At 39.1% G+C, this 16,643-nt stretch overlaps 1 pseudogene; it reads left to right on the top strand.

The window, feature by feature from the left end:
• Nucleotides 1-7,452: 7,452 nt before the first annotated feature.
• LOC117719639 (heterogeneous nuclear ribonucleoprotein A1-like) lies at nt 7,453-10,602 on the top strand (annotated as a pseudogene).
• Nucleotides 10,603-16,643: the final 6,041 nt, after the last annotated feature.

The following is a 16,643-nucleotide window of genomic DNA, read 5'->3' as shown; positions in this document are numbered from 1 at the left end:
AAAGAGATTCCATACATTTCATGGTCAGGTTATCAATTACAATAACTACATAGCCTGTGGAAGATGTTCTTTAGAATAAAACAAGCATGATATTTAAATGAAGCAAATAATGTTACTCTAATCTACATGAGTATCTAAAACGAGATTCTCAAAAGTGCTCTACATCTGATGAGCAAGAAATACTGACTAGATTCCTCCTTTCTGAGTTTTACATTTCATGTGTAATAATTTTCATCTTTTAAAATTTATAGTTTCCTCGCGAAAGTTTGTAGATTTTCTGAGTTTTTGTTTTATTATAAGTCCATGGTGGATCTTAATATCTGTTTGTTTGTTTGTTTGCTTGCTTGCTTGCTTGCTTGCTTGCTTGTTTGCTTGCTTTTTACTGTTTGGTTATGCTCTCAACTAAAGTTTTCTCTTTTTTCTATTCCACTGTAAAGTTTTCCATCACTTAGCTTCAAGCAATCATTTTTGTCCTACTGTTTGGTTTTTTGTCACTATAAATAATTTGCTTTGTTTATTTTGTTACCTTGATGATATTTATGGATTGTGTCAGGGAGAGCCTATCTTAGAGACCTCTCTTTTGAAGACCATATAAATTTGAACTCTTTTTATTTTAACCTTGTATGTCTCGTCCTCTAATCCTGGGGTATATTTTGTTAAAATTCTGAGTTGTTTTTTATTTTGTTCTGTTTGTTTTGCTTTCTCAACTGACATCCATAGCTTGTCAGTGTCTCATGAAGAAATTAGTGTGAAAAGGCAAAAAGCTTGACGTGATGCTTGGAAAAAACGAAAACATTTTCCCCACATCCTAACCAGAGAGTGTAAAAAATAAAACTGCACTTACACTAGTGACAAGGCTAATTAATACCTACTACAACAAAACGCTCATGCATACACCACATTCACACACACACACACACACACACACACACACACACACACACGATGTTGAATTCATCTTATCTGCTATTCTACTACTAAGTCAGACCTGTGTGCCTTGGCTTCTTTTTAAACCTGCATGAACTGAACATGGGAATTTCACCTTTTCATATGCTGAATTTGGGGATGAGTGAGAGGCCACTTATCCAAAAACTGCTTTAAAATCTGTTAATAATCACTAACCACACAAATTAAAAAGATTTCAGATACATGAAATCAGTGTGGTAATTATATGTAGCACCAAAAGATTAGACTTTTAAAGCGCAATAGATAAATATGCTAAGAAGGAAGAGAAACTATATACTATACATTATCCTAGGATTCCTGTTAAGACACTAAGAGTGAATAAATCAACCTAGGAAGCCAAGGCTTGGATGGTTACATACAGTTATAGATCATCAACAACAAGCACTTTAAAACACTGTTTCAGGAAAAGAAGAACCATCATGGCAAACTAGAGTCAATAACCTCTTTTATATTTGATTTCATGATATTTTTTCAATAATTTCACATATCAGCACTGCATCTTGTAGTGGGAGATATTTAAATCTCCAACCCAAATATGACCAGTCAATGAAAGCACAACCCAGTAATTATGAATATATTCTGTAAGCCAAGATTGGGCAGATACCCCTACACTACTCTGTTCCCCAGCTATGAGACCCTTATAACTTGAGGGTTTTCCAGACCCTGCGTCTGTCTTTCTACCTCCTGCTTCCCAGTCATCCTCCTCAGTTGTCCTCCTCCATCGTCTTCTCCTCTCCTTCTCCCCAGTTGTCATCATCTCATAAGCTTTTCATCTCAAAACTTGGCAGTGGCAGAAAGAGATTCCATACATTTCATGGTCAGGTTATCAATTACAATAGCTACATAGCCCGTGGAAGATGTTCTTTAGCATAAAACAAGCATGATATTTAAATGAAGCAAATAATGTTACTCTAATCTACATGAGTATCTAAAACGAGATTCTCAAAAGTCCTCTACATCTGATGAGCAAAAAATACTGACTAAATTCCTCCTTTCTGAGTTTTACATTTCATGTGTAATAATTTTCATCTTTCAAAATTTATAGTTTCCTCGCGTAAGTTTGTAAATTTTCTGAGTTTTTGTTTTATTATAAGTCCATAGTGGATCATAATATCTGTTTGTTTGTTTGTTTGCTTGCTTGCTTGCTTGCTTCCTCCTCCATTGTCTTCCTCCAGTCCTCCTCCTTCTCTTCCCTCCCCAGCCTTTATTCCTCCACCTCCCTTTCCTCTGCTCAATCACTGGTTTCAGCCTTTATTTTACAAATAAAGATGGGCAGAAGGTTCACTAGAAATCACCTGTGTAATGCCTCACACCTCCTCTGCAGTTCTTCACAGGAAAAGGGAATTAGTATCAAAATACAAGGCCGGGGCTATCCACAACAGCATCTACACACTCATGCACCTCTCTCCTCCTCCAACTCTTTTCCTCTTGTGTCCTCCCATCTCCCTCCCAAACTCATAATTTCTTCTTTATTATTGGTGTGTGTGTGTGTGTGTGTGTGTGTGTGTGTGTGTGTGTGTGTGTGTAACATACTGAGTCTAATTAATGTTACTCATTTATACATATGTCAATTGCTGAACACATGGGATTGGACAAGCTTATGCCAATCCCTTAAAGAAACTGATTCTCCCTCACTTAGGAACCATTGGCAATCTGAGATGATGGAAATGCCACAATTCTGCTGGAAAAAAATATGTCTACACTACAATGGTATGCCAGGATATGATTTCTACAAGAAAGCAGAAGTTACTAAAATGCAAAAGAATCTATACAAAAGTATAAAAATATATAGACAAGCAGTATGGCACAAGTAACATATAACAGCCACAAAGCAACACATGTCATTCCTACCTTCTATAATAGTCTGCAAATGAAATCGGAAAATCCAAAGTGTTACATAATGCTCTTAAAAATTGATGGCTAGCTGAGGATAGAATGATACAGCAAGGATCAAATCCATATACTTGTTGACATTGAGTTCTCCCCTGATTTACTAATTGAGCAAGAAGACTAAGGTAAGCAGTATTTTATGACCTCTATGGTGTAAATAAATCCATCCCAAATGTTTATCCTTTGTGCTCTAATACCTGTAGGAGACAATTTAGTGGGGAAATAAGTAAGTTTAATGGCAGTGAAGAATTCACATGATACACAAATGCTCCTATTAGTCTGGATTTAAATAGCTGTAATTCTTCCCTTGCCTCTGGAGATAATATTTGGAAATTGTCCAATGACATCTCATTTTCTGAAGCTTTTAAAAGATTGGTTAGCACATAGAAACATTTTTATTTTGTTGAAATGGCACTGGAAATACCAACACAGCTCATGAGAGCAGAAAGGAATTGGTAAACCAATTCCTCTTCCCTGCCATGCCCTAGATTACCTAGGTTGTAAGCTTAGCATTTTCATAGACTCTCCTAAATTCTAATAAAAAGGTGGAGAGAATTCAAGATGAGATTATCTTCTCACCCCATGCTTCAGGCAATGAAGAATAAGTATTCAGAGGATGCTCCGGTAAGGGAGCTGAGCAAACCTTCACTGGCATAGTTATCACATGGTGCTATTTTTCCTTTCAATTCTGCCAAAATGGAGATAATCTCCTCCTTTGCCTCATTTATTTATTTTAAGGTTTGATCTTGCAGTTTATATTCATTCAAGGAATTAACCATCTGTTTCTCATGATTAATATTCTCCTTATCTTTCTTAACATTTTAATGCCAGTCAGAATTAATGTCTGTGTGGTTTTTTTAAAATAAGATTATCCCCCATACACTCATATATATGAATGCTTAGGTAGTAGCAGCTGGAGGTATGGCCTTGTTGAAATATTGGTAGCCCTGTTTTAGGAAGTATGTCATGAGGGTTGGGCTTGGGGTTTCAAATGCTCACACCAGGCCCAGTGTTTCTTTCTCCTGTTGTATGCTGATATAGGTGTAAAACTTAGCTACCTCTCCAAAACCATGTCTGCTTTTGTGCTGCCATGCTTCCTGCCATGACAATAATGGAGAAACCTCTGAAACTATAAGTCAGCCCAAATAAACATTTTCTTTATGAGAGTTGCTGTGGTCATGTGCTTCTTCACAACAATAGAACACTGACTAAGACACCAAGTGATCCAGAATTGAAGGGAATCTTCCCCCCTTGTTTATATGCTTTTTCAGTATTCCTTCAGAGTCTGTCTCATTTCTTTATCTAAAGTTCTTTATTCTAGATATCAGAGATTATAATCATGACAATTTGAAAGCAATCAAACAGCTATGATTTTAATACTATGCTCCTCTTTTCTTTAAAAAAAAAAAGCATAATCTCGACATAAGCCTTTCCTGGTTTCTGCCCCATTATTCTCACTCTCCTCCTTCTGTAAGGATCCTCAATCTCTTGTCTCATAGCTGACTTCAGGTCCCTGTTCATGGCATCACTTCTTTACCACTCTAGAGGATGTGGGACCTGGAAGAACGGAGCTGATAAAGGAGACAGACTAAGTCTTGTCCAGTAGGTAACTTTATTGACAGCATCAGACAATTTATACTCTGAGGGTTAAAAAGAGTAAAGTATATAATCACAAGGGCAAACTACATATGGCAGATAAACCACATGTTGCAAAAACACATTTTTCCATAGAACCCATAGAGCCATATAAATAACAACTATAACCAGTTGTACTGAATAATCCAAAGTAAACTCACTCCTATCCATTGCACCTGGGAGAAGCACAAAAACACATTCCAAGAAGTTTATGTTTTTGTAGAAACTGAGAAGACAAGACATGTTGTTTTCTTGGAGTTTTCTCCCAAGCACTCAAAAATCTCCTCACATGACTCCATTCTGGACTATGTTCCAACCATGTCAGTATGTTCATAATATATAACATATATTCTATTCTATTTTATGTGGCTGTAAGCCTCAACTGAACTAATTCTTGAGTTTATTTGCTTCTATACATATACCATGAAATAGACCAGGAGTGTGAAGTGTAGTGGATTCTGGTGGCTAATCTCAGACTCCAATTTTGGCAGCTCAAAGACAATAGTGTGAGAGCAATACTAGACAAACAAAGAAGTAAGAGAGACTAGTAGGTATTGAATTACTGCGAGTCTAAGTACATATCTTAAGCCTCTTAAAGCAGCAAAAATGTTCCTGAAACACTATACCAGGTTTTTAGACAGATCAGGATGCTAGAAAGATAATATTACTGTTGCCACAGAACTGTAGCCTCAGGTTCTTGGAGGTGGGGCTGTGAGAATCTGGGCTCTAAAGATTGAAGCAGAAGAACATGTATTTGCCACTCAGTTTAGAAAATCCAGTTTGAAGGCCAGTTGGTCTTCTCACAAACAGCAACAGAAAAGAACTTGTAACTTCAAACAGGAAAAACATTGGTTGAGGGTAACTTATCTATGTTATCCTTGCCCAAGAAAAAGCTTAAAAGACCCATGTATCAATTTGAAAGTTTTACAATGAATAAGCTTACCCCAGCAAAGTTACTTTCTGATAAGAAACTCCTGGAGATTTTTCTGCCATTGTAACTGGAATCTCTTCAGAGACAAACAATAATCAATCCAGTCTTGGGTGTGAATCCTCTGTGCCTATCCTGCTTAATCAAATATAGAGCCAGAAGACTCGTTCACTTTTAGCTTTCTGTTTGCTACAAATGGATACATGAGCTTCATTGATGTAATATGTAAGAAAACATGGTCTTGGAGAAATATTTTTATGAATTTAAATGAAAATGGTTTTCTTGTTACTTCTTCATGTTTTATGTTAGTTTTACATTGTACATCAACAGGCCAGAATGAGAAAGAGAGAGAGAGAGAGAGAGAGAGAGAGAGAGAGAGAGAGAGAGAGAGAGAGAGAGAGAGAGAAAGGGAGAAAGGGAGAAAGAGACAGAGAGAAAGGAAGGAAGGAAGGAAGGAAGGAAGGAAGGAAGGAAGGAAGGAAGGAAGGAAGGAAGGAAGGAACAAAATAAAGAAGAAAACCAATTATTTGTCTCCAAGATTAGAGGTAATTTTCCTTCATCCTTTTTGATCTCTTGGAGGCCAAGTGTCCTCACTTTAGATAAGCGTTTTCTCTTGCATGCTTAAGGCATGCTCTTCCTCTGAACTGCTAGCCTCTCTCTGTGGTCATTGCCTGCAGAGCTGTGATACTCTTACAGTGGTGGGCTGTGATGAGTAGGGTGTTTCTCATATCACTGAAGCCTTGTGGGCATCTCAGGATGACTCATCTAGGATGCCATGCCTTCATCTAGATAACTTCAACCTGCCCAGTTACAATCATTAAAATAAGGTGTTCTTCATGTGCCTGTTGCCCTGTGATGCACGTTTAAATCCCCCTTTCACAGCTTAGTTTGTAACTGAGCCTTATTTTGCTAAGTGTGTGAGCAGAGATAATTCCTCAAAGACCTGACCTGATGATGCTTGGCTTAGCACTGGATGCAAGCTTGAGCGCTCAAAGAGAGGACAATTAAATTGGACCCAATTAAACTGTACTGGGAACTTCAGCTGACAGAGAGCTAGCTTATGTCTAGCAGCCTCCTAGAATTTTATTTGAATATTTTCACAGAGTAATTTTCTTAAATTTTAGAGACAAGGCTGAGAAATGTGTACAAAGATCGTATGTCTTCAATACATCCCTCTGATGCTCAACTTGAGGGAGCACTGTGAATATATTTAGTACAACTGAGAACCGTAGAGAGCTTTTGCACAGCTCTAGATGAAATCTGAGGTTAGAGCAGCCCTTCTAAGAAATAGATATACCTTCATCAGAAAATTTTAATAAATGACTGTTGTCTTTCTGAAGTCTACTCCCGGAGAGCCTCCTTAAGAACGTCCACTTTACCAGTGTTTTTGACTGTTACAAATTATTGACTATTTGATTGGGAGGCTGTGGTGAGCAATGAGAACACAAGAATAACGTGAAGCGAAAGATCTGAAATCCACTGATAAGTGAGGGCCAGTCAGGAAAGAACGGAGCACACGGTAACAAAGGTGCAAGTTGGGAAAACAAGGGTATGATTTGCAAGCTGGAAACTGCTGAGGAGACTGCAGAAGACCTTGATTGTTGATGGTGGAGAGTTCTGGCCTGTTGTTCCCACACTGCATAAACTGTCACCTTAGGGAACCTCAAACACTTATTCTGGGTCCCTTTTTCCACAAATGACAATACTTCGCCTTGTCCTCTAAACATGTACATACACATGCACACACACGTGCACACACACAGATAGATAGATAGATAGATAGATAGATAGATAGATAGATAGATAGACAGATAGACAGATAGATAGATAGATGTGGGGGAGAGAGATTGCATACATTCAAATATTTCACCTTTGTTTTATTTCCATCTCAGCATTGTATTCCAAATCTCTAGTATTGTATTTTCTTTCTTTAAGTATTTCAGGAAAATATTCAAGACTCTGGGGTAGACGTGTTAATATTTTAATGTTTCTGCCAATCAGGTTTGTTTTACAACAGGAGTCTTGGTCGTAGGATGAGGTGTGAATAGATGAATTCATAGGCCTCTCTAAAACAACTCACTGGGTTTCTCACTGAGCTACCGATGTCCAGGGGAACCTTCAGGATTCCCCCTCAGTGTGGTGAAGTCTGCTAAGAAGCTCAGAGAGCACATGTGATCTGAGGGGGTTGGACTGGATCTTCCTGTTGTGATTTCAGGATTGGTTAGTCCTGCAGGGAGCTTCCCTGGAGGGGAGTTTGGGAATTGGAAATAGGTCTTCAATATGGGAAACAGGACTTACGAGATCATAGCTGACTCTGCTCAGGCTGATATCGCAGAAGAAAACAGCTTGTTGCTTCCAGCCAGAGACAAACGCTTTGCAGTAAAACTCAACATTAAATCACATTCACTTCAGGTCATTTTCGAAATGAAAAAAAAAAATCATGTGTTGGTCTTTCTGGTTTATAACAAAGGAAAACAAATGAAAAGAAGAAGAATACACAATAAGGAACCCAAATTATGTACAAATAGACCTAACTAGACTTCTCCTGGGGATTTTTGGTTGGTTGGTTGGTTGGTTGGTTGGTTTTGTTTTCTCTTGTAAAAAAAAAAAAAACTCACTAAAAATAATTAAAATTATTCTTTTTCAGTTTTTACAGAGTGTAGTGAGTGAAAATGGCTAAGATATAGAAATAATTTAAGGTAAAGCATTTCCATTTTGAAGAGGACCTTGTACCTCAGTGATAGCACATACACCCTTGGTTTTGTGTGATGCCCTGTGTGGAACAGAAGCAGTCTGGAAAATAATTCACCTCACACTTCATGGAGCCTATGCCACAGATGAGTGGCCTGTTTTTAATTTAGAGGCTTCATTAGCATTTCCAAATAACACGCTGATGAAAAATACATTTTAATTTGAATTGAAAACAGGAAATTTTAAATGGAAAATATGCTTTTTTTACTGTGATATATAAAGTATTCCAAATTTTGATTACTCACTTGCAAATGGAAAATAACTCAAAAGACATTTTCTGATTTTTTTTTAAAAAAAAAAATATCTTTCTCAAAACATTTCTCAGACATTTTGAATGCATAGTGAACGTGTGTATGTTTTCTGTATCAATCACCCTGTGTTCCACAGTGTTCATTCCAAGCAGATAATTTACATGGGGAATTTGTGTGTTGGCTTGGGATCACAAACAGGAGTTAGGAATCCTGTATGGTGCTGGTTTGATAGCACAGCAGAAGGTCAACTTGCTGAGGGACTGAAGAATGCTAAACAGATGTCTTTTTAATGTCTTCTGTCTTCGTGCAGCATCTTGTGTTATAAAGACCAATGACTTCCACTCACGCCATAATGGGGGTGAGTTTCAGAAATGGCTTATTTGTATCTGCTCATTTTGAATGTTAAAAGAGACAGACGAGATAAAGTGGGGACTTTGTCAGGGTTACCTTCACTCTTTCAGTAATTTTGGGAAACCATAAATCAAGTTCCCAAGTCTGCATCATAATGACTGATTACCAAACTGCTTTGTCCTTCCTCCCTAAATTTTGTTTTGAAAACCTGTGGTTTTTTTAAGGTTAGTAAAGTACCACATGTCTGTAAGTGTACTATTCCAGAACTGAAACAGGAAGATCACACGTTTAGGTCAGCCTGAGCCTTGTCTCAAAGGAGAAAAAAATCATCTGTGTTTCCAAAACAAATTACATTTAGACAGCATGCCAGATTCTATTTTGTTCCACTGTTTTCCTAATTTTGAGCTTGCTCTTGGGATGCATTACAACTCAGAAGTTAGCTGGATTTAAATATAGCTCAACTAGAAAAGCGGCAAGTATCTAGGGAGGAAGTCATTAAGATACATCATTTGTGACATACAAGCAAATTGTTGGACAGCGATGGTACCTGGCAAGAAATCACCTCACCAAACACTGAAACTCACACAAAACTCTTTTGTTTTGTTTTGTTTTGTTTTGTTTTGTTTTGTTTTGTTTTGTTTTGTTTTGTTTTTCCAGACAGGGTTTCTCTTTATAGCCCAAGCTGTCCTGCAGCTCACTTTAGACCAGGCTGGCCTCAAACTCAGAAATCCACCTGCCTCTGCCTCCCAAGTGCTGGGATTAAAGGCGTGTGCCACCGCTGCCCAGCAAAAAAATCTCCAGCTGGGAAAAGTTGCGGCGAACTACTTTCTAACATATTGTCCTTTGCTGACATCGCTGAAGGTTCTCATCACTTTGCCCTCAGGTCTAAGTCAGAGTCAGAACAGCTGCGGAAGCTCTTCATCCGAGGGTTGAGCTTCAAAACAACCAATGAGAGTCTGAGGAGCCATTTTAAGCAATGGAGAGCACTAACCAACTGTGTGGTTGTGAGAGATCTAAACACCAAGAGATCCAGGGGCTTTGGGTTTGTCACCTACGCCACTGTGGAGGAAGTGGATGCTGCCATGAATGCAAGACCACACAAGGTGGATGGAAGAGTTGTGGAACCTAAGAGAGCTATGTCAAGATTCTCACAGACCAAGTACCCACTTAACTGTGAAAAAGATCTTTGTTGGTGGTATTAAAGAAGACACTGAAGAACATCACTGACGAGATTATTATGAGCAGTATGGGAAAATTGAAGTGATAGAAATTATGACTGACAGAGACGGTGGAAAAAAGAGAGGCTTTGCTTTTGTCACCTTTGATGACCATGACTCTGTGGATAAGATCAATATTTAGCAACTTAAACTATACCGTGAATACCCACAACTGTGATGTAAGAAAGGCTCTGTTGAAGCAAGAGATGGCTAGTGCTTCATCCAGCCAGAGAGGTCGAAGTGGTTCCGGAAACTTTGGTGGTGGTTGTGGAGGAGGTTTTGGTTGGCAATGACAATTTTGGTCGAGGAGGGAACTTTAGTAGTCGTGATGGCTTTGGTGGCAGCCGTGCTGGTGGTGGATATGGTAGTAGTGGGGATGGATATAATGGATTTGGCAATGACGGAACCAATTTTGGAGCTAGTGGAAGCTACAATGATTTTGACAATTACACCAATCAGTCTTCAAATTTTGGACCCATGAAGGGAGGAAATCGGAGACAGGCGCTCTGGCCCCTCTGGTGGCAGAGACCAGTACTTTGCTAAACCACAAAACCAAGGTGGCTATGGATGTTCCAGCAGCAGCAGTGGCTATGGCAGTGGCAGGAGGTTCTAATTACAGCCAGGAAACAAAGCTTAGCAGAAGAGGCAAGCCAGAGAAGTGACAGGGAAGTCACTGGTTACAACAGATTTGTGACTTCAGCCAAGCACAGTGGTAGCAGGACCTAGCTGCTACAAAGAAGACATGTTTTAAACAATACTCATGTGTGGGCAAAAACTCCAGGACTGTATTTGTGACTAATTGTATAACAGGTTATTTTAGTTTCTGTTCTGTGAAAAGTGTAAAGCATCCCAACAAAAGGTTTTACTGTAGACCCTTTTCACCCATGCTTTTGATTGCTAAATGCAATAGTCTGATCATGACGCTGAATAAATGTGTCTTTTTTTTTAATGTGCTGTGTAAAGTTAGTCTACTCTTGAAGCCATCTTGATAAACTTCCCCAACAGTGTGAAGTTAGAATTCCTTCAGGGTGGTGCCAAGTTCCATTTGGAATTTATTTATGGTTGTTTGGGTAGAGAAGCCATTGTCTTCAAAAACCCTGGTGTTGTTAAACTGCCAGTTACTGTTGTAACTGTCAATGAGTTTCACCATTGAAAGGGTCATCCAAGCAAGGTCACAATTTGGTTATGAAATGTCTGTTGGCACAGCCTATGCAATATCAAAATTGAATACCGGTATCAGATAAAATATCAGATGGGAATGAAGCTTGTGTATCATCCATTATCATGTGTACTCAATAAACGGTTAAATTCTCTTGAAATAAAAAAAGACTAAAGAATCTCTGATGAATCATTTCTGAGAGTCACCCAGGGCCAGGAGAAGAAATATAATACTGAATCTGCATGCCACACAGTGGAACACAGTTCCTTTTCCATGATACTCTTAATAAAATTGTGTTTTCTCAAATCAGAAATTAGTCCAGAAGGAGACAGCAGAGGAGATAAAAGCATCAATCAGACATGTCTTATACTTCCAGATAATGAGAATGTTCTCTATTAACTTTATGAACTGCATTCTAATTGCTACTCCTGATATTTTAATGTAAAATATGTGCTTGATCAGTACACATTAGAAAACAAACTATTTCATTTTTGATGGGTCAAGAATCAAATTGATTAGTTCTAAACAGAAAAATAACTAAATAGAAAAATTCACTGTATCTATATGATACAGCGAATATCAAAAAGCAAAATTGTGTGTGTGCATGTGTGAATACGTGTGTATGTAATCATATATATATATATATATATATATATATATATATATATATATATGAGATAGACTGGGGAACCCAGCATAAAAATAGAAAGGAACCATGGGAAATCAGATGATCATTTTACCTAGAAAGAACTTTTGCTAAATGGATAAAGTACCGGGAACTACTGAAGACTGTAATTTACAATAAAGTAAAACTTAGCAGGGTTATGCAAAGACCACCATTAATCTTCTAAGAGAGAATCCCTTTTACTTTTGGATAACATGTCTTTCTTCTTACCTTTGTGGAAGAGAGTATAGTTAATGGGGACAGGAACATTTAGAGAAGATGAAAAGCATGACTAGACACAGACCTGGAAGAGTAAACATGCAGCTCACACCTGTCCTCCTCCAGATTCTACAGCACCAGGCACCATCTCAATTTGTTCTCCCTTACACATGTGTTAAGCAAAGACTAACAACTACACCTAATAACAAGAAAGTGAAGGTTTGCAGACGATTAGAAATCCATCCAAAGCTTCTGAGGCTGAGAGACTCAAATTCTACATCATAATTCTATGAGGGCATATGACAAAACACAAAGAAAGTTATTCTCACATGCCCCATTACCTGCTGCGGCATGGTGGCAGATAATGTACCAGAATATGCGCGTCCTTCAGGAACCTCATCCACAAGTTGGATAAGTCAACGCTTCTCTGTCGCTGAGGTCTTACAACTCATGTACATGAGTGGGCCTCCCATTTTCTCAACCAATAAAATGTAGGTATGTTCTGCAATGTACTCACTTTTTTCCACAGTCTATATTTATGTCATCTGAGGACCCTAAAGGAGATGTCTTTATAATTAGGGTTATATATTATGTCACTGTGCCAAGAAGCAACATGGGGATCTGTGGTTTGTTAGGAAGAAACTAGAATAATCGATCTGAAGTTTGAATTGACCCAAAATGTGTTTGTCTTAGCTGTGACAATGAGAAATGTGAATATAATGACAACAGTCACCATGCACCAGAGCCTCAAGTCAGGCTGAGCCCTCTTCACCTCTGCTCACGCTGCTCCTTCTTCTCTACCTTGGTGGAAGTGGAAGTACTGATTACTGATGGCGCTTGATCCAGCAAAGCCCATGATTCCACCTACTATTCCTCCTAAACCTACTCCACCTCCAACAATCTGTTCTGATGTTATACCTAAGAGTTTGGAATAAAACTTCTGGTCTGGTATACATCCTGTGCTGTCTCTGAGGGCTGTGATAGTTGTCCTGGTCTGTGCTGTGGCAGAGGGCTGTGTTGATGTTCATGATCGATACTGCCACTGGAGATCATGCTGAGGTTCATGGCGCACACTGTCATCTGAGACCATGTGGGAGTCTGTGGTCTGTATTGACTTCAGAAACCATGAGGAAGTCCATGATCCTGCCATCACTGGCTGTAAAGAGCAAGAAAGATACTTTTGCAGTGGTATAGATGACTGTAGTCACATACTTAAGAAAGTGGGACATAGAAGGCTTCTGTGACAACCCCTACTCCCACACCAACCCCAAGATAAGTAACAGCATAGACAGACATTAAAGAGAACTCTTAAGATTGTGATAAGGATGTAGAAGTGTAGCTCTCCACAACTGATTACTTCTGGAAGGGGTATGTGTGGGGACAGTTTTCTTTAGGGGCTGGTCACTGGATGCTTGACCATGCTACAGTGGCATGGGCAACAAAAAATTGAACTCTTCTTCTTCTTCTTCTTCTTCTTCTTCTTCTTCTTCTTCTTCTTCTTCTTCTTCCTCTTCCTCTTCCTCTTCCTCTTCCTCTTCTTCCTCTTCTTCCTCTTCTTCTTTACCATTTCTCCCCCTCCTCTCTCTTACTCTTCCTCTTATTTGTGGGCAGGTCACAAGGGTGGAGGGTGCAGACTTAGGAGGATTGGGAAGTATGATAAGGTTGCATGATGTAAAATTCCAAAATAATCAATAAAAATATTATGTAATGAAAAACCCAGATAGAAGAGAAATAGATGACTATGTTTGTGGGGCAGTAGACTATACCAGGAAACCTTGGTAAGCTTGAGTGGGTTCAGAAGCCCCAAACCCTTAAACCTAAGAATGGTACACATTTCACCTACTCCTGATCAGGTCCCTGTCACATGACCACAGCACCCCAAAGCCCCTCCACATGCAGATGAGTCATCCCTAACATCTCAGACCAAGCCAATCAAAAGCATCTGCTTTAGATCCCAATCCACCCCCAAAATGTATATAAGAACCTGTTCACAAGAAATAAAAGTGTGAGAATTTCTTCATCAAAGATCATCTTAGAGCATCTGTCATGTAAGAACTGTAACACTTTGGGGAAAGAATGTTCTCTCCCAAAGCTTTCACAGCTGGGAGCTGAGCTAATCTGCCCTGGTCACTCTCCAACCTCAGCTCTGAACTGCTGTGCCCCACAGGCTAGCTGAGCTCACCCACTGGCTCTATGTAGCATCCCAACCGATGACTACTCTATCAGACCAGAGTTGGCAGATCTCTATAAACAATGTCCAGTACACAGACCAGCATATGATAACCAAAACAAATGAACAAACCAAAAGTTTCTGATCTATAGAGTTCTCATACTTATGAGTGCAGGTTCATGCTTCTAAAGTTTAAAGAACAACCTCAAATGTTGGTCCTCATGTGCCTTCTTTATCTTTTTAAGACAAGACTTCCTCACCATTGACCAAAAACTTTACCATGTAATCCAGGATAGCTGGCTATATTAGTTAGGGTTTCCATTGCTGTGAAGTGACACCATGACCAAAGCAACTCATAAATGAAAACATTTCATTGGAGCTGGCTTGCAGTTTCGGAGGTTCAGCCCATTATCATCATGGCATGCAGCATGGCACCATGGAGGCAGACATGGTGCTGGAGAGCCAAGAGTTCTATATCTTGATCCATAGGCAACCAGGAAAGAACTCATTCCACATTGGGTAGAGCCTGAGCAAAGGAGAAGACCTCCATCCTCCAAAAAGGCCACACCTATTCTAACAAGAACAAATCTCCTAATAGTGTTACTCCCTATAAGCTAAGCATTCAAACATATGAGTTTATGGGGACCAGACCTATTCAGACCACCATACTGGCACATGAGTTTCTAAGGAATTATCTCGGCTTCCCTTTGCACACCATTGGGTTTACTGGTGTGTGCTGCTGTACTAAGCTCTCATGTCTAAATGTCTCAGTAGCACTTCTGCACTATGATCGCAATGTACAGAACACAACTCTCATAAATTTACTGCATTATATATTGTTTATTTTCTCATTTGTACCCCAAAAAAAGCATCATTTGGCCATACTTCAGTTAAAAAAAAACTCCCAAAAAGAACATGAAGCACCGCTCACAGCAAACCAGAATCTGTGGACTAAGTGCTCAGTATAACGAATCCATTGGTCCCCACTTGGAGGACATAAGGTAAGACTCTTACAAAAATTATGTATAAGTCAAAGAGCTCAAAACTGACTAAAAACCTAACTCGTATTCCTTAGACCTAGATCACAACATTACCCTACAATCCTGGTACCACCTAGAGTGGTCATCACATTACTTACACTGTATGGTTTTGCTTTGTTCAGACTGTGACTATGCCCTAACTCTTCCATCTTGAAGAAAGTATTTAACTTAATTTTGATTTTTGTAAGAATTCCCCATCTGAAAGACTTTTAACTTGTAAAGTAGATTTCTGGATTTTTAAAGAAATGGGATATTTGCCAGGCAGTGGTGGCACATGCCTTTAATCCCAGCACTTGGGAGGCAGAGGCAGGTGGATTTCTGAGTTCGAGGCCAGCCTGTTTTACAGAGTGAGCTCCAGGACAACCAGGGCTACACAAAGAAACCCTGTCTCGAAAAAAAGAAAGAAAGAAAGAAAAAGAAAAGAAGAAAGGAATGGGATATTATAAAGAGAACTTTTAATGTGTTTAAATTTGTAAGGACTGTGGGAGACTTTTTAAGCTATTACATTTTATATTGTGATATAAATATTAATATTCCATCCTGGGGATAAACAAGAAAGGAAAGGAAATTGATGTGTTTACTTGTCAAATTGACAATGGGTCGGTCATACTGACTACTTTCATATCAACTTGACAGAAGCTGGAGTCATGAATGAGAAGTAAATCTTAATTGAGAAAAAAGCTTCATAAGATGCAGATGTAAGCTTCCAGTCTAGGCCTGAGCACTGAGCAGATCCCAGGCGGCACCTCTGCCCCCAATCTCTAAGAAGCCAGAGGAAGTGGGGCTCCCAGGTGCTCTAACCCTGGCATTATCTTAGGTAAGCAGACAGCAATGCCCGCCCCAAACAGGGAGTAACTGGGACCCACTAGGACCCAGGAAGTCACTCCTGGCCAGAGCACCAGAATTATATGGATTAGACATGACAGAGGCAGGCCACCAGAAGACTAGATTCCAGAATTCAAACAAAAAATTATCTTGATACTAAAATTTGTTATGAGAATTGTATATTGCAGAATACACAGCCTTGGTGTATCTACTCATCAAGCAAGCTGAGCAGACCTGCTTGAACCTCTGATGTCCTGGAATTTTGCAGCTGGATGCAGTGAAGACACAGATGTCAGAGGCTTATCAATTTACTCTTTTCCCTGCCCCTCTTCTAATATCTCAATGCCCATAATCAGCTTGAAGAAGTTAATGAAGAGTCGGCACCCCTATTCCCTGGGCTTGGGGACTGAGGTGATAAATATTGGGCTGTCTTTCTAGGGAAAAGTAGTGGCTTTGTTGGAACAGGGAGGATTAGCTAGGATTTATTGCATAGCCATAACTTATTGGTAGAAATATGTATAATTGTTATTAAGATGAAGTTATAATTTCTTAAATGGTACAAAATTTACTTTGATTT

Source organism: Arvicanthis niloticus, chromosome 14 (assembly GCF_011762505.2).
Source record: "Arvicanthis niloticus isolate mArvNil1 chromosome 14, mArvNil1.pat.X, whole genome shotgun sequence".
NCBI classification, from domain to species: domain Eukaryota; kingdom Metazoa; phylum Chordata; class Mammalia; order Rodentia; family Muridae; genus Arvicanthis; species Arvicanthis niloticus.
Note: the sequence above shows the minus strand (reverse complement) of the source record. Positions and strands in the feature narration are given on the sequence as shown.